Raw genomic sequence first — 21,860 nt, 5'->3', positions numbered from 1 at the left:
CCAGGCTCAGCCTTGCTAGACAAGCTCAGAGGGTTTTCTTAAAAGTCCCAAATGGTTTAAAAAACAGACTCAAACACAGTGATATCTCACTTATCCAGCCCCTTGCAAAACAGGTGTTCCACAGAAACACATTTTTAGATGATATTTAGGTTTATGTTATAATTTAATAAAGTTTGCAAAATAATTTTGTTCATTTGTTTTTGTTATTTCAGTCTGATCCTTATAACAACCCATGGAATACAGCATGGGAGGCTTTATTAATCTCACTGACTTGCCCACACAACAGAGGTAGCATAATTGGTTTTTGCCTTGCTCCCCATGGCTCTCAGACTTCTGACCATAGGTATATCTCAGAAACTTTTTCAATATATTAAAGACAGGATAATTTGTGAAATCCTACTAGTATTCACTCTTAGGAAAAAGACTGAAACCAGAATCGAGTTAAATATAATAAGGGTTTTAAGTATCTTTTTAATATTTTAAATATTTAAAATACCTTTAAATAGTGCCAAGTATTATTAGGTACTGTCAAAGAACAAAGGAAGATCCTGGTCTTAAGGAATCTCTGGGATGACATCAATGTGGTGGCTGGGATGGTGCTGGGCTGGGGGGCAGGGAGTCTGGGAGGCAGGCCATTTCTAGAAGGGCCACGCAGGAAGGAAAGACAAAAGCAGGGGCTGGATGTGGGGCAGACATCAGCCTGAGAGGGTCGGCAGAGTAGAATGGGGTCCTTAGCAAGACAACGCCTGAGCTGGGCAAGGCAAGGTGAGATTATGTGGAGAGCCACCCACTGCCACCATGTTAGCAGTTTCTTCATGTATGGGATCATCCTGTCCAGCCCAGTCTCAAAGGGACCATTCCCAGTGTTTCTGGGGTTTTAAGAAGGTAATAATGGAATGACAGGCATGGCCCCTAATGGATGTTTTATTATCCTAAGTTTACCCAGGAATTTCTTATTTCCTATGACCCTGCTATCAAATTTCATCAGCTTTTGCAAAAATGAAATTTTTATCCTACTGGAATTTTTTGGAGATCTCCCACTTTATAATATTTGCAATGCCCTTGTTAGGAAGTATGTAAATCCTATTCTATTAAGTTTTTGAAGTTGAAGCTCAGATAATCCATTGCCCAGGGTCTTCTGCTGAAAGGAGGAAAGGGAGTACTGTATCAGACTTCAAAATCAGCATTATCCCAAAGCTAAATGTCTACTCAGAAGGAGAAATAGAAACACCCTTTGACCACCAAAGGAAGTCCCTTCCTTCACCCTTGGTATATTTCTCCCACTAGTAAATGGATCCATTTCTGCCTGCTCCTGAGGCTTCTTTCCAGCCTTGCTTTCTGTGCCTTTCCATGGCTGCAGGTTCTATTCTTGAATTAACTTGACTCAGTCAGTTCCAGGGTTGGCCAAAGGAGTTCTCACCATTTGTTCTGGGTTCCCAGCTACTTCCTGCAGTTACTTCCTACAGAAGGTGCAGCTTTGGGAGCCTGAGGTTCTTGTTTTTGATCTTGAGTCTATAATAGCACTTCACTCTTCATCATACCCTCCTAGCCCTTATAATCACCAGGAAATTTATCACTGTCCCAGTCTACACTGGAGGTTTCATTCTGGGCCCCCTTCTGAGAAGTTCTGTAGTTTTTCCAGGTCTTTTCTTCAGCTTCTGCCTTTTCCTTCTCCAGTCAGTGGGGTTCCTCTCCCGAACCCAACCCAGTGGCTAGGGCTGGATATTGCCTGCAAGTCAGTCTGGCTTTCTAGGATCAGTGTATCATCTGGGGCCAGGATTCCTTGCTGCTGGCTCCTATTCATCTGCAGGACTCCTGCTCCGTCATGTTGGTTCCCGGTGCCAACCATGTGCCTGAAAATTGACTGAAAATCACAATAATGTTTAGCCATGATGAGCCACCTCTCAGCTCTGCTGCTGTCAAGTCATCATCTGTTCACTGCCACCCTGGGCCTTCTGATAGCTCCTGCCATACTGGACTACTTACAAATCCTGAGAGAAAACAATCTTTCTGGGTTATTTAAGCCATCTCTCAAGTATCTTCTTAAAAAGTAGAAAGACAGGATATCCGTTCTAAGATGGCTGAATAGGAAGAGCTCTCGTCTGCAGCTCCCAGCATGATCCATGCAGAAGATGGGTGGTTTCTGCATTTCCAACTGAGGTACCTGGTTCATCTCATTGGGACTTGTTGGACAGTGGATGCAGCCCATGGAGGGTGAGCCGAAGCAGGGCGGGGCATCGCCTCACCTGGGAAGCACAAGGGGTCAGGAAATTTCCCTTTCCTAGCCAAGGGAAGCCATGACAGACTGTATCTGGAAAAACGGGACACTCCCACCCAAATACTGTGCTTTTCCCAAGGTCTTAACAACTGGTAGACCAGGAGATTCTCTTCCGTGCCTGGCTGGGCGGGTCCCATGCCCACGGAGTCTTACTCACTGCTAGCACAGCAGTCTGAGATTGAACTGCAAGGCTGCAGCCTGGCAGGGGAGGGGCATCTGCCATTGCTAAGGCTTGAGTAACTCAACAGTGTAAACAAAGAGGCTGGGAATCATGAACTGGGTGGGTGGAGCACCCTGCAGCTCAGCAAGGCCTACTCCCTCTACAGACTGCACCTCTGTGGGAAGGGCATAGCTGAAAAAAAGCCAGCAGACAACTTCTGCAGACTTAAACGTCCCTGTCTGACAGCTCTGTAGAGAGCACTGGTTCCCCAGTATGGCATTTGATCTCTGAGAATAGACAGATTGCCTCCTCAAGTGGGTCCCTGACCCCCGTGTAGCCTAACTGGGAGATATCTCCCAGTAGGGGCCAATAGACACCTCATACATGGGGGTGACCCTCTGGGATGAAGATACCAGAGGAAGGATCAGGCAGCAATATTTGCTGTTCTGCAATATTTGCTGTTCTGCAGCCTCTGCTGGTGATACCCAGGCGAACAGGGTCTGGAGTGGACCTCCAGCAAACTCTAACAGACCTGCAGCTGAGGGACCTGACTGTTAGAAGGAAAACTAACAAGCAGAAAGGAATAGCATCAACACCAAGAAAAAGGACATCTACACCAAAACCCCATCTGTAGGTCACCAACATCAAAGACCAAAAGTAGATAAAACCACAAAGATGGGAAGAAACCAGAGCAGAAAAACTGAAAATTCTAAAAACCAGAGAGCCTCTTCTTCTTCAAAGGATCGCAGCTCCTCGCCAGCAATGGAACAAAGCTGGATGGAGAATGACTTTGACAAGTTGACAGAAGTGGCTTTAGAAGGTCGGTAATAACAAACTTCTCCGAGCTAAAGGAGCATGTTGTAACCCATTGCAAGGAAGCTAAAAACCTTGAAAAAAGGTTAGACAAATGGCAAACTAGAATAAACAGTGTAGAGAAAACCTTAAATGACCTGATGGAGCTGAAAACCATGGCTTGAGAACTTTGTGATGCATGCACAAGCTTCAATAGCTGATTAGATCAAGTGGAAGAAAGGATATCAGTGATTGAAGATCAAATTAATGAAATAAAGTGAGAAGACAAGATTAGAGAAAAAAGAGTAAAAAGAACAAACAAAGCCTCCAAGAAATATGGGACTATGTGAAAAGACCAAATCTACATTTGATTGGTGCACCTGAAAGTGATGGGGAGAATGGAACCAAGTTGGAAAACACTCTTCAGGATATTATGCAGGAAAACTTCCCCAACCTAGCAAGGCAGGCCAATATTCAAATTCAGTAAATACAGAGAACACCACAAAGATACTCCTCAAGAAGAGCAACCCCAAGACACATAGTAGTCAGATTCACCAAGATTGAAATGAAGGAAAAAACGTTAACGGCAGCCAGAGAGAAAGGTTGGGTTACCCACAAAGGGAAGCCCATCAGACTAACAGCGGATCACTCGGCAGAAACTCTACAAGCCAGAAGAGAGTGGGAGCCAATATTCAACATTCTTAAAGAAAGGGATTTTCAACCCAGAATTTCATATCCAGCCAAACTAAGCTTCATAAGTGAAGGAGAAATAAAATCCTTTACAGACAAACAAATGCTGAGAGATTTTGTCACCACCAGGCCTGCCTTACAAGAGCTCCTGAAGGAAGCGCTAAACATAGAAAGAAACAACCAGTACCAGCCACTACAGAAACATGCCAAATTGTAAAGACCATAGATGCTAGGAAGAAACTGCATCAATTAACAAGAAAAATAACCAGCTAACATCATAATGACAGGATCAAATTCACACACAACAATATTAACCTTAAATGTAAATGGGCTAAATGCTCCAATTAAAAGACACAGACTGGGAAACTGGATAAAGAGTCAAGACCCTTCAGTGTGCTGTATTCAGGAAACCCATCTCATATGCAGAGACACACATAGGCTCAAAATAAAGGGATGGAGGAAGATCTACCAAGGAAATGGAAAGAAGAAAAAAGGGGGTGTGGATGCAATCCTGGTCACTGATAAAACACACTTTAAACCAACAAAGACCAAAAGAGACAAAGAAGACCATTACATAATGGTAAAGGGATCAATTCACGAAGAAGAACTATCCTAAATATATATGCACCCAATACGGGAGCACCCAAATTCATAAAGCAAGTCCTGAGAGACCTAAAAAGAGACTTAGACTCCCACACAACAATAATGGGAGACTTTAACACCCTACTGTCAATATTAGACAGACCAACGAGACAGAAGGTTAACAAGGATATCTAGGACTTGAACATAGCTCTGCACCAAGTGGACCTAAAAGACATCTACAGAACTCTCCACCCCAAATCAACAGAATATACATTCTTCTCAGCACCACATTGCACTTATTCTAAAATTGACCACATTATCGGAAGTAAAGCACTCCTCAGCAAATGTAAAAGAAAGGAAATCACGACAAACTGTCTCTCAGACCACAGTGTAACCAAATTAGAACTCAGCACTAAGAAACTCACTCAAAACTGCACAATTACATGGAAAGTGAACAACATGCCCTGAATGACTACTGAGTAAATAATGAAATGAAAGCAGGAATAAAGGTATTCTTTGAAGCCAATGAGAACAAAGACACAACATACCAGAATCTCTGGGACACATTTAAAGCAGTGTGTAGAGGGAAATTTATAGAATTAAATGCCCATAAGGGAAAGCAGGAAAGATCTAAAACTGACACCCTAACATCACAATTAAAAGAACTAGAGAAGCAAGAGCAAACAAAGTCAAAAGCTAGCAGAAGGCAAGAAATAACTAAGATCAGAGCAGAACTGATGGAGATAGAGACATAAAAAACCCTTCAAAAAATCAATGAATCCAGGAGCTGGTTGTTTGAAAAGATCAACAAAATCGATAGACTGCTAGCAAGCCTAATAAAGAAGAAAAGAGAGAAGAATTAAATAGACACAATAAAACAATGATACAGGGGATATCACCACTAATCCCACAGAAATACAAACTACCATCAGAGAATACTATAAACACCTCTACGCAAATAAACTAGAAAATCTAGAAGAAATGGATAAATTCCTGGACACATTGACCCTCCCAAGACTAAACCAGTAAGAAGTTGAATCTCTGAATAGACCAATAACAGGCTCTGAAATTGAGGCAATAATTAATAGCCTACCAACCAAAAAAAAAAATCCAGGACCAGACAGATTCACAGTCAAATTCTACAAGAGGTATAAAGAGGAGATGTTACCATTCCTTCTGAAACTATTCCAATCAATAGAAAAAGAGGAACTCCTCCTCCCTAACTCATTTTATGAGGCCATCATCATTGTGACAGCAAAGCCTGGCAGAGACACAATAAAAAAAGAGAATTTTAGACCAATATCCCTGATGAACATCGATGCAAAAATCCTCAATAAAATACTGGCAAACTGAATCCAGCAGCACATCAAAGAGCTTATCCACCACGATCAAGTGGGCTTCATCCCTGGGATGCAAGGCTGGTTCAACATATGCAAATCAATAAACGTAATCCATCACATAAACAGAACCAATGACAAAAACCACATGATTATCTCAATAGATGCAGAAAAGGTCTTTGACAAAATTCAACAGTCCTTCATGCTAAAAACTCTCAATAAACTAGGTATTGATGGAACATATCTCAAAATAATAAGAGCTATTTATGACAAACCCACAGCCAATAGCATACTGAATGGGCAGAAACTGGAAGCATTCCCTTTGAAAACCAGCACAAGACGAGGATGTCCTCTCTCACCACTCCTATTCAACATAGTGTTGGAAGTTCTGGCCAGGGCAGTCAGGCAAGAGAAAGAAATAAAGGGTATTCAATTAGGAAAAGAGGAAGTCAAAATGTCCCTGTTTGCAGATGACATGATTTTATATTTAGAAAACCCCATCGTCTCACCCCAAAATCTCCTTAAGCTGATAAGCAACTTCAGCAAAGTCTTAGGATACAACATCAATGTGCAAAAATCACAAGCATTCCTATACACAAATAACAGACAAAGAGGGAGCCAAATCATGACTGATCTCCCATTCACAATTGCTACAAAGAGAATAAAATACCTAGGAATCCAACTTACAAGGGATGTGAAGGACCTCTTCAAGGAGAACTACAAACCACTGCTCAATGAAATAAAAGAAGACACAAACAAATGGAAGAACATTCCATGCTCATGGATAGGAAGAATAAATATCATGAAAATGGCCATACAGCCCAAGGTAATTTATAGATTTGATGCCACCCCCATCAAACTACCACTGACTTTCTTCACAGAATTGGAAAAAACTACTTTGAAGTTCATATGGAACCAAAAAAGAGCCTACATAGCCAAGGCAATCCTAAGTAAAAAGAACAAAGCTGGCGGCATCACGCTACCTGACTTCAAACTATACTACAAGGCTACAGTAATCAAAACAGCATGGTACCGGTACCAAAACAGAGATATAGATCAATGGAACAGAACAGAGGCCTCAGAAATAACACCACACATCTACAACCACCTGATCTTGAAAAATTTGACAAAAACAAGAAATGGGGAAAGGATTCCCTATTTAATAAATGGTGCTGAGAAAAACTGGCTAGCCATATGTAGAAAGCTGGAACTGGATCCCTTCCTTACTCCTTATACAAAAATTAATTCAAGATGGATTAAAGACTTAAATATTAGACCTAAATCCGTAAAAGCTCTAGAAGAAAACCTAGGCAATACCATTCAGGACACAGGCATGGGCAAAGACTTCATGACTAAAACACCAAAAGCAATGGCAATAAAAGCCAAAAGAGACAAATGGGATCTAATTTAACTAAAGAGTCTCCGCACAGCAAAAGAAACTACCATCAGAGTGAACAGGCAACCTACAGAATGGGAGAAAATTTTTGCAATCTACCCATCTGACAAAGGGCTAATATCCAGAGTCTACAAAGAACTCAAACAAATTTACAAGAAATAAACAACCCCATCAAAAAATGGACAAAGGATACAAACAGACACTTCTCAAGAGAAGACATTTATGCAGCCAACAGACACATGAAAAAATGCTCATCATCACTGGCCATCAGAGAAATGCAAATCAAAACCACAATGAGATACCATCTCATGCCAGTTAGAATGGCGATTGTTAAAAAGTCAGGAAACAACACATGCTGGAGAGGATGTGGAGAAATAGGAATGCTTTTACACTGTTGGTGGGAGTGTAAATTATTTCAACCATTGTGGAAGACAGTGTGGCGATTCCTCAAGGATCTAGAACCAGAAACACCATTTGACCCAGCGATCTTATTACTAGGTATATACCCAAAGGATTATAAATCATGCTACTGTAAACAGACATGCACACATATGTTTATTGTGGCACTTTTCACAATAGCAAAGACTTGGAACCAACTCAAATGTCCATCAATGATAGACTGGATTAAGAAAATGTGGCACATATACACCATGGAATACGATGCAGCCATAAAAAAGGATGAGTTCAGGTCCTTTGCAGGGACATGGATGAAGCTGGAAACCATCATTCTCAGCAAACTATCACAAGGACAGAAAACCAAACACTGCATGTTCTCACTCATAGGTGGGAATTGAACAATGAGAACACTTGGACACAGGGCAGGGAACATCACACACTGGGGCCTGTTGGGGGGTTGGGGGCTAGGGGAGGGATAGCATTAGGAGAAATACCTAATGTAAATGATGAGTTGATGGGTGCAACAAACCAACATGGCACATGTATACCTATGTAACAAACCTGCACATTATGCACGTGTACCCTAGAACTTATAATAAAAAAAGTAGAAAGACAGGAAAATGTAAAATAGTGTCATTTTAGTGTTAATTAACATATCAGATTATCTTTCAGTGGAAAAATACAGGCAGCATGAAAGTGTCATTAAAAAGTCGAGTCTGTTGAGTTTGTGTTGGGGGTAAAAAGAAATCTAAAAAGGTGAAAAACTGCAAGTACAGATGAGCTTTTTTCAATTTTGCCAACACTGGCATGAGGCTGTTAGAATCCTGCCTAACAAATGTATAAAACCATAAAAATATTTTTCTTGTCGTTTAACTTGGTTCTGGAAATTCTAAAGGGAGACTTTCAAATAAAGTACAAATAATCACTCCAAATTCAGTCATTTTGAAACACTTTGTTTCTGGAATAATTGAATAATTATATGATACTTTTAATGCAAGTTTTTGATATATATTTCTATACCCCAGACTGAAAACTACTTTAGAAAAAGGATAATTTCATAAAGTTTTGCATCTTGAGAACTTTTGAATTGAATAAAACAATTTTATGTTGAAAAATAGAAGATTTTTGTTTTCTGGTTCTATTCTATACTTTGTTTTTTAGTTTTTCCCTTCCCTTCTCTTTCCTCTATCCATTTTTTAGCTCCTTGCTCGTATTTTTAATCCACTTATAGCACCTAGTTCTGTGATTTGAACATGGTAGGTGCTGAACAGTGTTTGTTAAATTGAATTTAAGTCAACATCACCACATATGGGCCCATTTTACCTACAATTTTAGGGCAAGGTTGACTTTTTGTCTTTCTGTTGAGTGATGAAAGCAATTTGGCAGGAGCTAGCAACTTTTCATTCCCTGGAATCACTTTTATTATTTATATACTATTTGTAGTACAAACATGTTTCCAGGAACTTAAGCGACTAGAATGTAGTTTTCTACTTAAATTCAATTCCTCTATTTAGGAAACTTCTATCATATAGAGTTTGGCAAAATTCAGAAACTGGTAAGAAAAAAATGACTGCAACTATTCTTGGGATAGAAGAGAACAGAGATGAGAAATATTCATTAAATCCCTTCATTCTTACCAGACCCATAACTGTTTCCAGAACCCATTCAATCTAATTTTGTGTCTTGCACCATTTTATTTTGGGCTTACTGAACTTCATTGCCACAGGAGGGGGAATGGGTTTGGCAACACAGTTTAGACTATTCTTTTTTCCTCTCTCTTATCCCATCTTCCTCCTAAATGGTTTGGGTCTTGGCAAAACCAAAAAGTGTTTTTCTCTAGTGCTTTTAATTTTTTTGTGTGTTTAATTTTTAACTAAGTGTGCATTTCAAAGAAAATGTAACCCAGCTGTTTTTTATTCTTTTAAACAACAAAATGGTACTTTGTAAAAGCCATTCAATGTCCAAGAAGACTTTAGCCCCTTAAAAAAAAAAAGAAAGCCTTTCTTTCTTTGAACCAAGAATACAAGCCTTGCCAAAAGGGAAGAGTTGGAACCAAGAAAGACTGGGATTTGATTTAATTTAAACTTAGAATTTATAAGTGAGAGAATGATTGCAGCCTTGGCAGAATGTAAGTATTTCCAGGTAACTGAAATTTAACTCTTTTATTTATGAGCCTTGACCACATCCAATAGTGGTACTTCTATATTCTCTTCCCTGAGGATTTCTTGGAAGGGAAAATAGTGTCTATGTGTATGAGGCTTTTGGAAAGTGGGGACAATGAGCAGGCGGTTGTAACAGGAGGAATAATAATCCTACATACCCAGCAGCACTGAAACAAAAAAGTAAAATCAACGCTGAGGCCTCAATATTTATAAAAATGATCATTTTCACAGAAGCAAAAATGAAATTTACTCTTAAATTATTTACAAGTAATTTACTGAATGATTATGACTTTTAATAGAAATAGAAAGAAAGAGAGATATTTCACTTATGAGAGAGAACATTTCCTAATTCTGGAAAGATCTATTTGTGATACAGTAATTCATATTTTAATCACTAACTTTTATGTACTCACTAAAACAGATTGCTAAAATTCCTCCATTTGGCAAAACTTTGTTTTTCTAATTAGATTGTTTTCCCAGTAATTGGAAGTAACAAAACTGTATTTCTCTGAAGACATTTTATAATTCAAACATTTCACTAATGGTGAACAAACTTTCTCCATTTTCTATTGCCCTGAATTAAATTTTATTGGCAGTTAAGAAGAGATTATTTTTAGATTTTTCCATTAAAAAAGATAAATTGTTCACATGATAAAACTGGATGTTAGTAAGAATTATGTTGATACCACAGCAAATTTGGCCCAGACACATTATTTCCTACTGACTTAAAAGTGATACCACTTTCTATTATAAGACTACTTTGCATTTGTTATCTCTAATGTTCTTTTGGCATTGGTCTAGTAATGTTTTATACCTGTTTCTTACTTTTAAAATTTTTATTCTAAATGAAGTTCAGTTTAACATACATGCACTGAGAGCCTACTATGTGCCTGGTGTTGTCAGGACTCCAGAGAATCAAATACAAAAAAGTAAAAATTCATTCTCATTGGTAATCTCACTGTGGCCTGGCTGCAGGGTAGCAGAGGGGGTGGGTGTGAGGGCAAGAAAGGGGCTGAATGCCAGAAAAAGGACAAATGCAATTTCAGAGGGTGGAGAAGAATTAGGGCCTCTAACTCATCAGAGTTTTATAGGAAGTAGAAAAAGAAAGTTCTTGTTCAGGTGAGAAGTAGCTCCTAGAGGCACGTGGTTTGCAAAGTGGACAGTGCCTACGTGCAGGGAAAAAGAAGTTGGTGCTTCTGGGTGGCTACTGCCCACACTTGGACTGTTTGCCTGGAAAGGGTGGCAAGGACTGGATTTGAGGCCTCATTTACTTTGCCTGCTGCATTGACTCTCTGAGGAGACAAGAGACAAGAGACATAACTACTGCATTGACTCTCTGAGGAGACAAGAGGAATCGCGGGAAAACTCATGTCTGATAAAAAGCTTTAAGAGGTTGTTGTGGGGATTATGATTTTAAACCCCCAACATAATCTTACAAAAGCTTCACCAAAATCTCTATTGTTCAAGGAATGCTTTTGGTGCTTTTTTCTTTTTTTCCTGGAAGATATTAAGTAGTATTGAAATCTGCATCAAAATTGATTTGAGGTGTCAACAGAGGATAGAAGACATCTGAATCACAAAGATAACTAAGTCACACTCCTGCGTTGGAGTAGCTCACTGACTAGTGGAGACAGATGGACAACCTAGAGAGGTAATTTGAATATAGTCTGGTAAACTCAAATATCATATATGCAGAGGGTGTGCTGTCTCAGAGAGCAGGGGCCGTATCTAAGCTGTGTCCTGGACAATACCTAGCAACATTCATGTATGTGGTACGTAACTACTTGCAGAATCAAACTGCAGAAATAGTGCAACTCTGGATCTATTTACTAATCTATTTTTCTCATCTTCAAAAATTTTTCTTAAACTAAATCAGTTATAATTTATTTACTTTTCCTCAGATCCAAAGGAAATAAAATGGTTTGAGAAAGAATGAATGGGCAACTTTGAGGCATTTTTTTGAAAACCATGTGTGTTTTTACTTCCTATTTCCTTATTGTTTAGAAAACAAATACATGAATAAAATTCAAGTTCAATAGCTTGTGCAGATTTTTCTTAAACTAGTAATAGAAAGCACCAACAGTCCCGGTGCTTTGCATTGTGAGAAATTTGAACTGGTCTGGGCATTTGTTTTCATGGTAAAAAATGTGTAGCAGAGGAAAAAGAAGAAAAAAAAATATGACAACATGAAGTCACCATCCTTCTAGTCCAGGGTGAGAGCTCTTAGAATGGCTTAGTGATGGATATACTGAAGGACAGAACCGATTACAAAAAGCCTAGGGCCGATAGGACCACACAAGAAAAGAGAAGTGGCTCACACCTATAATCTCAACACTTTGGGAGGCCGAGGCAGGAGGATTGTTTGAGGCCCGGAGTTTGAGACTAGCCTAGGCAATATGAAAAGATCCTGTCTCTACAAAATACACAGAATTAGTCGAATGCAGTGGTGTGTGGCTGTAGTCCCAGCTACTTGGGAAGTTGAGGTGAGATCAAGTTTGCTTTGAACCGTGATCATTCCACTGCACTCCAGCCTAGGCAACAGAGTGAGACGCTGTTGCAAAACAAACAAACAAAACAAAAAGAAAGAGCAGGCTGGTGAGAACTGGCTTGGTCAAAAAGAGAAGGATGTGGAAAACATAGAAACCTCAGGCTATTTGACTACATTATATTGTGGAAAAGATGGAAAGGCTTGAAAGGGCTTGCATCCAAAAAAAGTCTTTGAAAAATGTCATTCTTATTGTTATAGTGCCCTGTGAGTCTCTACAGTTTTTCTTTGTCTCTCTTGGAGTTTTTGTATTAAAATTACAATACCCTTGGTTTTTACAATTTTTTTTACCATTATTTGTCAAGAGCTAAGTATTGCTTTTTTACCTATGACAACAATTTGAAAAGGAAAATCTGTGTGGAGTCAGGAAGTAGGTGCTCCTGACTGGAGAAATCCAGGAGGAAAAGTGGGAAGGTGCTAGAGGAAACCTATGGTTGCTTCACAAATTTCTTCAAGGACAGCCTTACCCTACAAAACAGACATCATCCTTAGGACCTAACACTTTGGTAATCAAGATTTAAACTCATCCACTTTCTTGCTTGCACGGAACGAAGGAAGAGAATGCATATACATTCAATATCTGTGAATTATTAGGTGTTTTCACAAATGATCTTTTATGTACTTAAAACAATTGCATGGCATACCAGTTATCATTTCTATAACTAATGAAAAACAGAGTTGGAATGTAAAACCAGAATTCTAACTATAAGTCCAATTCTCTTTTTCCTTTTCAAGATGATTGTTCATTTCCTGGCTCTACTTGTTTCCTTTTCCTCTCTAACTATCCCACTATTGGTATTTTGGGTATTCTTAGTCACATTTTCTCAGAACATCTCCCTGAATTAGGTACTATTGTCCCATTTATAGATGAGGTAATTGAGGCACAAACAGATGAGACAACAGGCCAGTGTTGCAGAGCTAGATAACAGTGCAGCCAGGATCCGTCTCAGGCACGCAGCCATGCTCTGAGCCACCCCTGGGACTTTTTCTGCCTCTTGGTTTCCAAGAGGCCATCCCGTTTTGACTGTGACCTCCCTAGCATCCTGAGGACCCACTGGTTTATTTGTTGTGGGTATCAGTAGAGGCTTGAAGAAAACATCCAGTGACCTTGGCACTGAGATGATCTACAAGTAGATGTGCAAAACTTGGCCGTTGCCATGGTCCCTTCAATAAGGCCAGATTTGTGATGGGAAAACTGAAGAGTTTTGTCTGGCGTGGAGTTCCTGTGACTGCTTTCATCCTGGTGCTGTCCAAGACCAATTTGGAGTTTACAGAAAGAACTAATGGGAACCAGAATAATTGGAAACATTTTGCAGAGATAAGCTAGCAAGTTCAGACTTCTATTTTTTTCTAATGAAAAAACCATAAAGGAAATATGTCAGAGAGTGAATATTGCCATCTCCCCTCCACCTCTAGTGGAAAGCAAGCAGGTAAGCAACAGGATACAGGGTGTCTTAGCAGAGTCTCTCATAACTCTGCCCCTCACTTGAGTGTAAATCATTCTCCAATTGCAGATCAGACATAAATCGTTCTGAAACCACAGTGCTCACTAAATGTTATTGTGTTATTGAGACATAAATCCTATGTCAGCTCGATGAAATGTCTATGGCCATCGCATTAAACAAGTCAAGGCAACTACTTAACGATTTCCAAACATTCTATTATTAAAGTTCAGACAAGAGGTTTGAGAGGAAAGCCATGTTAAAGTGGACTTTGAACAGCCATTTCTCACATTTGTTTGATGAACAATAGCTGTAATGAGTGCCCCAGCTCTGAACTCCGTCTCAGCAGATGGGCTTAGAATGGACAACATAGGTCATCAAGAGGAAGCAGCCCTGAGTTTTGGGAGCCCCCTTTGACCTTCGCAACCCCTCAGTATGTAGAGCACAGGCATCTCTATTTTATGTTGATGTTCATCTCAGGCATCTCTGTTTTAACCTGTCTCTAGAGCACCTTCTACAGGGTGAAGAATGACAAGAACTTATTTTGTCCAATAGTTGTGATACCAGTCATCTGCTAACAGCTCCAATATATGTAAATTAAGTAGAGCATTTTATATCTGGACAGCTCCTTAGAGTTTCTGAGAATTTCTCCATGCATTTGATCTACATCCTCTTCCCCTTTCCCTGCTACTCTATAGAAAAAGTGAAATGATCAAAAAAAGAACTTTTCTAACATCTTGCATCTACGCTACAAATTTATCTGCATCTTCTTTTACATCCCTGATGTCAGCATGGGAGACTTGTTCTTCCGTTGACCCACGATGAGTCATTCCACCTATCCTGGAGTTTCATCCTTTTTGTCCCTCCGCCCCCCTCCCACAGGGACTTTGCAGTACTGAATTTTTTCTCATCCTTGCTCTATTTACAACCTTTTCTTTTTTTACTGACTCCCTCCCATTAGCATTTAAACAGACTCAAGTTCTTCACATATTTAAATAAACAAATCAGCCTCTGTCAAACTCCAACCCCATCTTCTGCCTTATATGTATCCTTCTTTTACTGCTAAACTTTTGTAAAATAGTTACGTAATAGTTGTACATATTTACAGGTACACATGGCATTTTGATACATGCATACAAACTGTAATGATCAAATCAGGGTAGTTGAGATATCCATTACCTCAAATATTTATCACTTCTTTGTGTTGGGAACATTCCAAATCTTCTCTTTTAGTTGTTTTGGAAATATACAATAAGCTATTTGTAAATATGGTCACCCTACTCTCCTACTCTTCACCTCCCATTTAATCCTCAAGCCATGACAGTCTGCCAAAGTCAATGGGTAGGTTAGAAGTCCGGCTATAAGTACAAGAAAACCCAACTCAAACTGGATTAAATTATGAAGGAAATTTTGGCTTACTTAATTGGAATAGCAGAAGTAGAACACTGATCAGACTTCATTCCATCTTGTGGCTCCAAGTCTGCTCTCCTACATGAATCAACTGGGCACAAGATGGCTGCAGTTGGTCCTGACTTCACCTTGGCACACAAACAGTATTCAGAAGACAGAAAGCCATCCCTTCTTATGGTTTTTTTGGAAGCATAGAAACTTTTCCTACAAAGTCTCAGAAATTTCCTTTCACATTTTCTTGGTGTGAATTATGTGTTATGTGCCAATTCCTGAAACAATTATTAAGGCCAGAGGGATGCCATGCAAGTGTCTCACTTACAAACATTAAAATTTCTCATATATCAGTGGTTCTCAACCAGGAGTGAATTTATCCCTGAGGGTACATTTGGAATTGTCTGGAGTCATTTTTTGTGGTTATGACCGTAACCATATGGTAGTAATGGCATCTAGTAGGTAGAGGCCAGCGATGCTGCAAAACATCCTACCGTGCACAGGATATTCCCCTACAACAAAGAATTACTAACCTAAAATATCAATAGTGTCAACACTCTTTGTTATCTCCCACCTCCCATAAATCACTAGCCTCTGTGAATGCTAACTCTCACTTTCCTACTTCAAGTAACCATCATTTTTCACTTGTATTATTTCACTTGCATCATTTTTCTAACTGGGATGTCCAGTTTTGCTGCCATTCAATTCACTTTGCATAATGCATTCTATATCAATTAAGGTCTGGCTATATAAGAAATGAAGTAAAAATAAACAAGATATAAATTTATTTTTCTCTCACACAAAAGAAGTCTGAAGTTAGGTGGGCCCGAGGTTAAAAGTAGAGTTCCTTGGCATGGACCCAAGTTTGTTCTATCTTGCTACTTTGCTATCTTTAGCATGTGAATTTTTCTATGTGTTCCAAAGCATTTGATTGAACAACGGTAATCACAACCATTGTGTCAACTAGCAAGAAGGGAAGATGACAAAGAAGGGGTTAACTTCCTAGAAGTTAACCATATTTATTCTGCTTATAGCTCATCAGATTTTACTTAGTCCTACTTCCACGCTTAGCTATGAAAGGCTAGCAAATGTGGGGCTTATTTCAAGTGCCCGTGGATTTAACTAAAAATTACTATTTCTACTATTAAGGAAGGTGTGAGAAAATACATATTGTGTAACAACCAAATAATCTCTGCCAGAAAGTCAGAGTCATCTTTCTAAAGAGAAAAAATGATCATGTAATTGCTGCTTAAAAATCCTTTTTAGATGACTCTATATGACAAATAGAATAAAATTTGAACCCTTGAATTAAAGAGGTTTAAAATGCTAATCACAGTTGGGTGTGGTGGCTCATGTCTGCAATCCTACCACTTAGGGAAGCAGAGGCAGGTAGATTGTTTGAGTCCAGGTGTTCAAGACCAGACTGGGCAACATGGTGAAGCTCTGACTCTACAATAAATACAAAAAAAATTAGCCAGGCATGGTGGTGTGCCCCTGTAGTTCCAGCTACCTGGGAGGCTGAGGTGGGAGGATCACCTGAGCCAAGGCACTCCAGCCTGGGTGACAGAGTGAGACCCTGTCTCAAAAAAAAAAAAAAAAAAAAAAAGGTGCTTATCACTCTTTGATCTGTGCTGAACTTCTCTGGTCTTGTCTTTAATGATTTCCCCAAACTTATGCTACTCTTCTCAAATGCAGTTTTACTGCACTTATTAACAGGTTCCTAAACTACTCTTTTTCTTTGTCTCTCTCCATGCCCCTTTCTCTGCCTGAATTGCCCTTCCTTCACTTACCTAACTTCTGCTCCTTGTTTCTCTCTTTTCTCAGATCAGATGTTATTTTCTCTGGGACTCCTTTCTGGACACATCATGACTGAGTGAGGAGCCTCTCTTCTGTTTTCCCACAGCCCAAAATGCTCAACCCTGTTTGAACAATGTGTTGTCATTGCCACTTTTCTTCTTGCATTGGCCCTTTAAGCTGTGATTCTTTAGGGCAAAGATTGTGTCATAATACATAGTAAGCACTTATTAAATAATACTTGAATAAATGACTGCATTACCTCATTTGGCCCTCAGAAACACCCTTCAAGGCAAGCAACGTTATTTATTTTTACAGACTAATTAACTAAAGTTAAGGAAATTTATGTGTGCCCAAAGCCATAACACCAGCAAAAGGCAGAACTTGGGCTGCTTCCAATTTTGATTTCCAATCTGGTTCTCACTTTACAATACCACAGTTTTTTTTGTTTTTCTTTTTTAACTTATCGTCTCTTATACTTACACTGTAATATTGACTTTGTGCTTTGTGTTCATGGTCATTTCGCAGTAGCACCCACTTGCCACTTCCAATTCACTCCAAGTGGTTATGGATCTTTCAACTGTTTTCCGTTCAGTCTTATATATGCAGATGTTATAAACCTCTCTCCATGTGTGCCTTTGCCTTGAAAGTATTTAAGACAAATGCAAAACCTGAAGGACGTCATTGGTTCCCTATCCAATCTTCCTCTTTGGCTTTACTAAAAATGTAATTCCTTTTGTTTAGATATTTGGTGGCCTTGTGTTTTAGAGAAAGCTGAGCTTCCCTGACCCACAAAGGCAATCTGTATTAGTCTAAGCAAGGATAGTAATCCTATTCCCCTTTCTTAGAGCTCATTTAGGAATGGGCATGTAAAACCAATTTTGCCAGTAATATTTAGAGGAAAGTCTACTACAGGGCATCCTGTTTTTTTTTAAAAAAAGGACACAGTGAGAGGTTGTGGCATGTCTGTCTCCATGCTGTCATCAGCATTTCATCTTTTCGTCTGCTTTGACCATCTTGGGTCCACAAGGAGTGTCAGTATGCTGAAGATGGCAGAGGGGAGAGACAGATGCATCTGGTTCCTGATGACCTCTCTGAGTTTTGAATAGGTCAACTCCTGAACTGTCCTAGCTTAAGATTTCCTGTCATGTGAGAACCTCAACATCACTTAACATTTAAGCCACTCATACTTGCATTTTTTCTGCTTCCTGCAAGCAAAAGCATTCTAAATAGAATACCAACCTGGAATTGCACTGGGGAACTCATCAAAATGAACTCTACACTGACCTTTGTGTAAAGAAAGTCACATTGCTTGATTGTTCTCTTTCTTAAATTTGGATTTCAGTATTGCTCTTACATGAAATGCCTAATACATATTAATAATATATGAAATATATTAGATAATCTCTAAATTGTATAAACCTGAATCCAGTTTCCAAGAAACCTGTGCCACACTGCTATGACACTGAGTATGACCTTTCTCAGGATTTTTCATCCTGAGGCCTTAGTTTCCTTTTCTCCAGTCTTTTATGCACAGATAATATATGCCTTTGCCTTGAAAATATTAAAGACCTTGGAGGATAATTCTTTGGGTCATTAACTTTCTAAATCATATATATTCCTTTAAAGTAAAACCCTGCTGTGAAAAAGTCTTTCACACCCCATTTCCCATCAGAACTCTAACTCATTTTAGCCTGTTTCACCTCTTCCTCTGGGAAATAAGAGACACGCTGTCTTTGAAAACAGTTTTGGCTTGTGAAACGGAATCCCATCAGTCATATTTTCAGGTGTAAGTCCTAAATTATGTATTTAAAATAAAATATATCCTCTCCTCTGGGGAAGTATGCATAGCATGACATATGAACCTGAAATGGCCTATAGGTTTTACTTAGCTCAGGAGTGACATATACTTGTATGATATTTTTCTGCATCTTCTCTGCCTATGACCGTAAGAAGAAACTACCTGAGAAGATGAGAACATTCTGGATCCTAAATAGATCCTGGATATCATTCAGTCTAACAGCTTCATTTTACTGAGATCTGGCTCACTACTTCTGGAAGAATAGCTGATAAAGTCAATGGAGAAAGAATTCTTTAGAGTTTCTGATGTTGCTCCTATAGGAATATAGTTTACTCTGTGCAGGACTGGAGTGAGGAAGGAGGAGAGGCAGTCGATTTTTTGGAATGCCTCAATCAGTAATAAAGAGAGGTTATTGTGGGAGGGATAGGGTAATGTTGCGAGAAGGAAGAAGACAAAGAGACACAGTGGGTTCTGTATAGTACAAGTGGTTAAGGGCATGGGTTCCATGCACATGAAGGTGCACTTGGGTTTGAATTCTAGTCCTCCATTTGGTAGCTGCATATCTGTATTAGTTAGGCTACAGACATGGTTTCTATAACAAAGGGATTCAAAAAAATCAGTGCCTTAAACAAGTTAGAAATTAGTTTATATAACATGTAAAACTCTGGGTGAGGTGGTTTGGGCTGTTAATTCCAGATAGATGGTCCAGAGCTGTTATGGAAGCTCCACCAGTATTAGGAATGCAGGATCTTTTTTTCAAATAGCCTTTCCACCCTCAACATACTGTTTCCAACTCTTGTTCCAAGAAGGCTTGCTCCAGTTCACACTGTCATGTCTGCATTCTACACAGTGGACATGAGAAGGAAGGGAAGGCATATCTCTACCACTAAGGGGCATAATCAAGAAGTTGTATTAATCATTTCTGGTCATAGCCCTTCAACCAGCACTTGATCACATAGCTCTCCTTTGCGGAAATGGAGTCTGAGAAGTAAAGCCTTAGCTGGATAGCAATGAGGTAAAATGTATATTGCCATAGACACTGAAATAAGTCCAGGAGAGATGTGCCTATGCCACAAAGATGTAGGCAAGTTACTTAATTCCATACATTAGTTTTTCCATATGTAAAATGAGAATAACAATACTTCCTACCCATATCAGATATGATTGTGCTCTGTTGTTAGTTATACAGAACCTGAGAAAGCATAGCTATAAAGAAAGTTTCTGAACTTCAGCACTATGGACATTTTGAACCAGATAATTCCTTGTTGTGAGGGGCTGTCCTGTGCGCTGTGAAATGTTTAGCATCAGCCTTGGCCTCTGCTCACTAAATGCCAGTAGTACTCCCCTCATTGTACAAACCGAAAATGTCTCATAGAAATGTATCTTTGGGGGAAAATAGTCCCTGGCTGAGAACTACTGCTATAGAGAAAAGGGGTTTGAGCTGTGTTTTTCCCTCCACTTAAGATATCTGAAGAAAAGTAATCCGGGGCAGTATGGTCACTTAAAGATGATTCAATGATAATTTAAGGAGGAAGACTCTCCATTTTTCTGCTCTACCATTCTTGGCACATGGCTTTTGTCCATAGAGTTGTTGCTTATCACGGTCTGACCCCAATCTGGTTTTCTATCTTAGAGAACTGGCATAGCCCCACTCAAATGCTCAGAAGAGCAGGAAGTCTTTTGCGTTTGTACTCCCATCAAGTAGTGCAGTGCCTTGCATTAATATGTATTTGTGCAGTGCAAAAAGTTATAATCTGAAAGTGGTATTTGTGGGCTTGTATCAATCAGGATTATTAGTTACAAAGGAAAAAAAAAGTCATCCCTTGTAAATATTAAAGGAGATAGGACACTCACAGAGACTTGGGAGGGCTGAAAAGCCAAACTAGGAACATAACAGCCCAGCCGGGAACCATGCCCAACCATGCTACAGGTGTTTTAGCAAAGCAGTGCTGCTGCCACCTCTCAACACCACTGCCATAGTGTCTATCCATGATGAGCAATGGAATGCTAGAAGGTCTTCTCTTGCTAGCCCCAAAGAAGCAGATGCCACCATCTGTGTGACCACCAAGGTGCTCGATTTCTCATGCATACTCTTTCTCGCATTGCTTACTATGATTGTTAATTTTATGTGTGAACTTCACTGGGCTACGAGTGCTCCAACATTTGGTGGAATATTATTCTGGGAATGTCTGTGAGGGTTTTCCAGATGGGATTAACATTTGAATTGGTAGACTGAGTAAAGGAGATCCTCTTCCCCAATGTGGGTGGGCCTCATCCCATCAGGTAAAGGCCTGAATAGAGCAAAACTCTTACCCTCTCTGGAGTAAGGAGGAATTCATGCTACCTCCTGCCTGACTGCTTTTGAGCTGAGACATAGGTTTTTTTTGTTGTTGTTTGTTTGTTTTTTCTGCTTTCCCAGTCATCTGAAATATTGGCTCTTTGTGGGTCTTGAGCCAGCCAGCATTTAGACTGAAACCATATCATCAGCTCTCCTGGGTGTTCAGCTTGCTGACTGCAGATTTTGGAACTTGTCAACCTCCATAATTACATAAGCCAATTCCCTTTTTTTTTTTTTTTTTTTTTGAGATGGAGTCTCGTTCTGTTGCCCAGGCTGGAGTGCAGCAACATGACCTTGGCTCACTGCAGCTTTCACCTCCCAGGTTCAAGCAATTCTCCCACCTTAGCCTCCCAAGTAGCTGGGATTCCAGGTGCATGCCACCATGACCAGCTAATTTTTGTATTTTTAGTAGAGACAGGGTTTCACCACATTGGCCAGGCTGGTCTTGAACTCCTGACCTCAAGTGGACTGCTAGCCTTGGCCTCCCAAAGTGCTGGGATTATAGGCATGAACCACCATGCCCTGCTGCCAATTCCTTATAATAAATCTTGGTCTCTTTTTAAAAATATATATTTTTTATATATATGTATGTATATATACACAATGTACTATTCCTTATGTTTCTCTGAAAAACTCTGACTAATGCACTTACCAAATTAAAATCTCAAATGAATATGTCTGAGTGATGACCCAGGTCACATGTCTACAGCCTAGCTGCAAGTGAACTGAGAAAATGAATGTTCTGA

The sequence above is a fragment of the Pongo pygmaeus genome, chromosome 1 (assembly GCF_028885625.2).
Source record: "Pongo pygmaeus isolate AG05252 chromosome 1, NHGRI_mPonPyg2-v2.0_pri, whole genome shotgun sequence".
In the NCBI taxonomy this organism is placed as follows: domain Eukaryota; kingdom Metazoa; phylum Chordata; class Mammalia; order Primates; family Hominidae; genus Pongo; species Pongo pygmaeus.
This window is presented reverse-complemented; position numbering follows the sequence as displayed.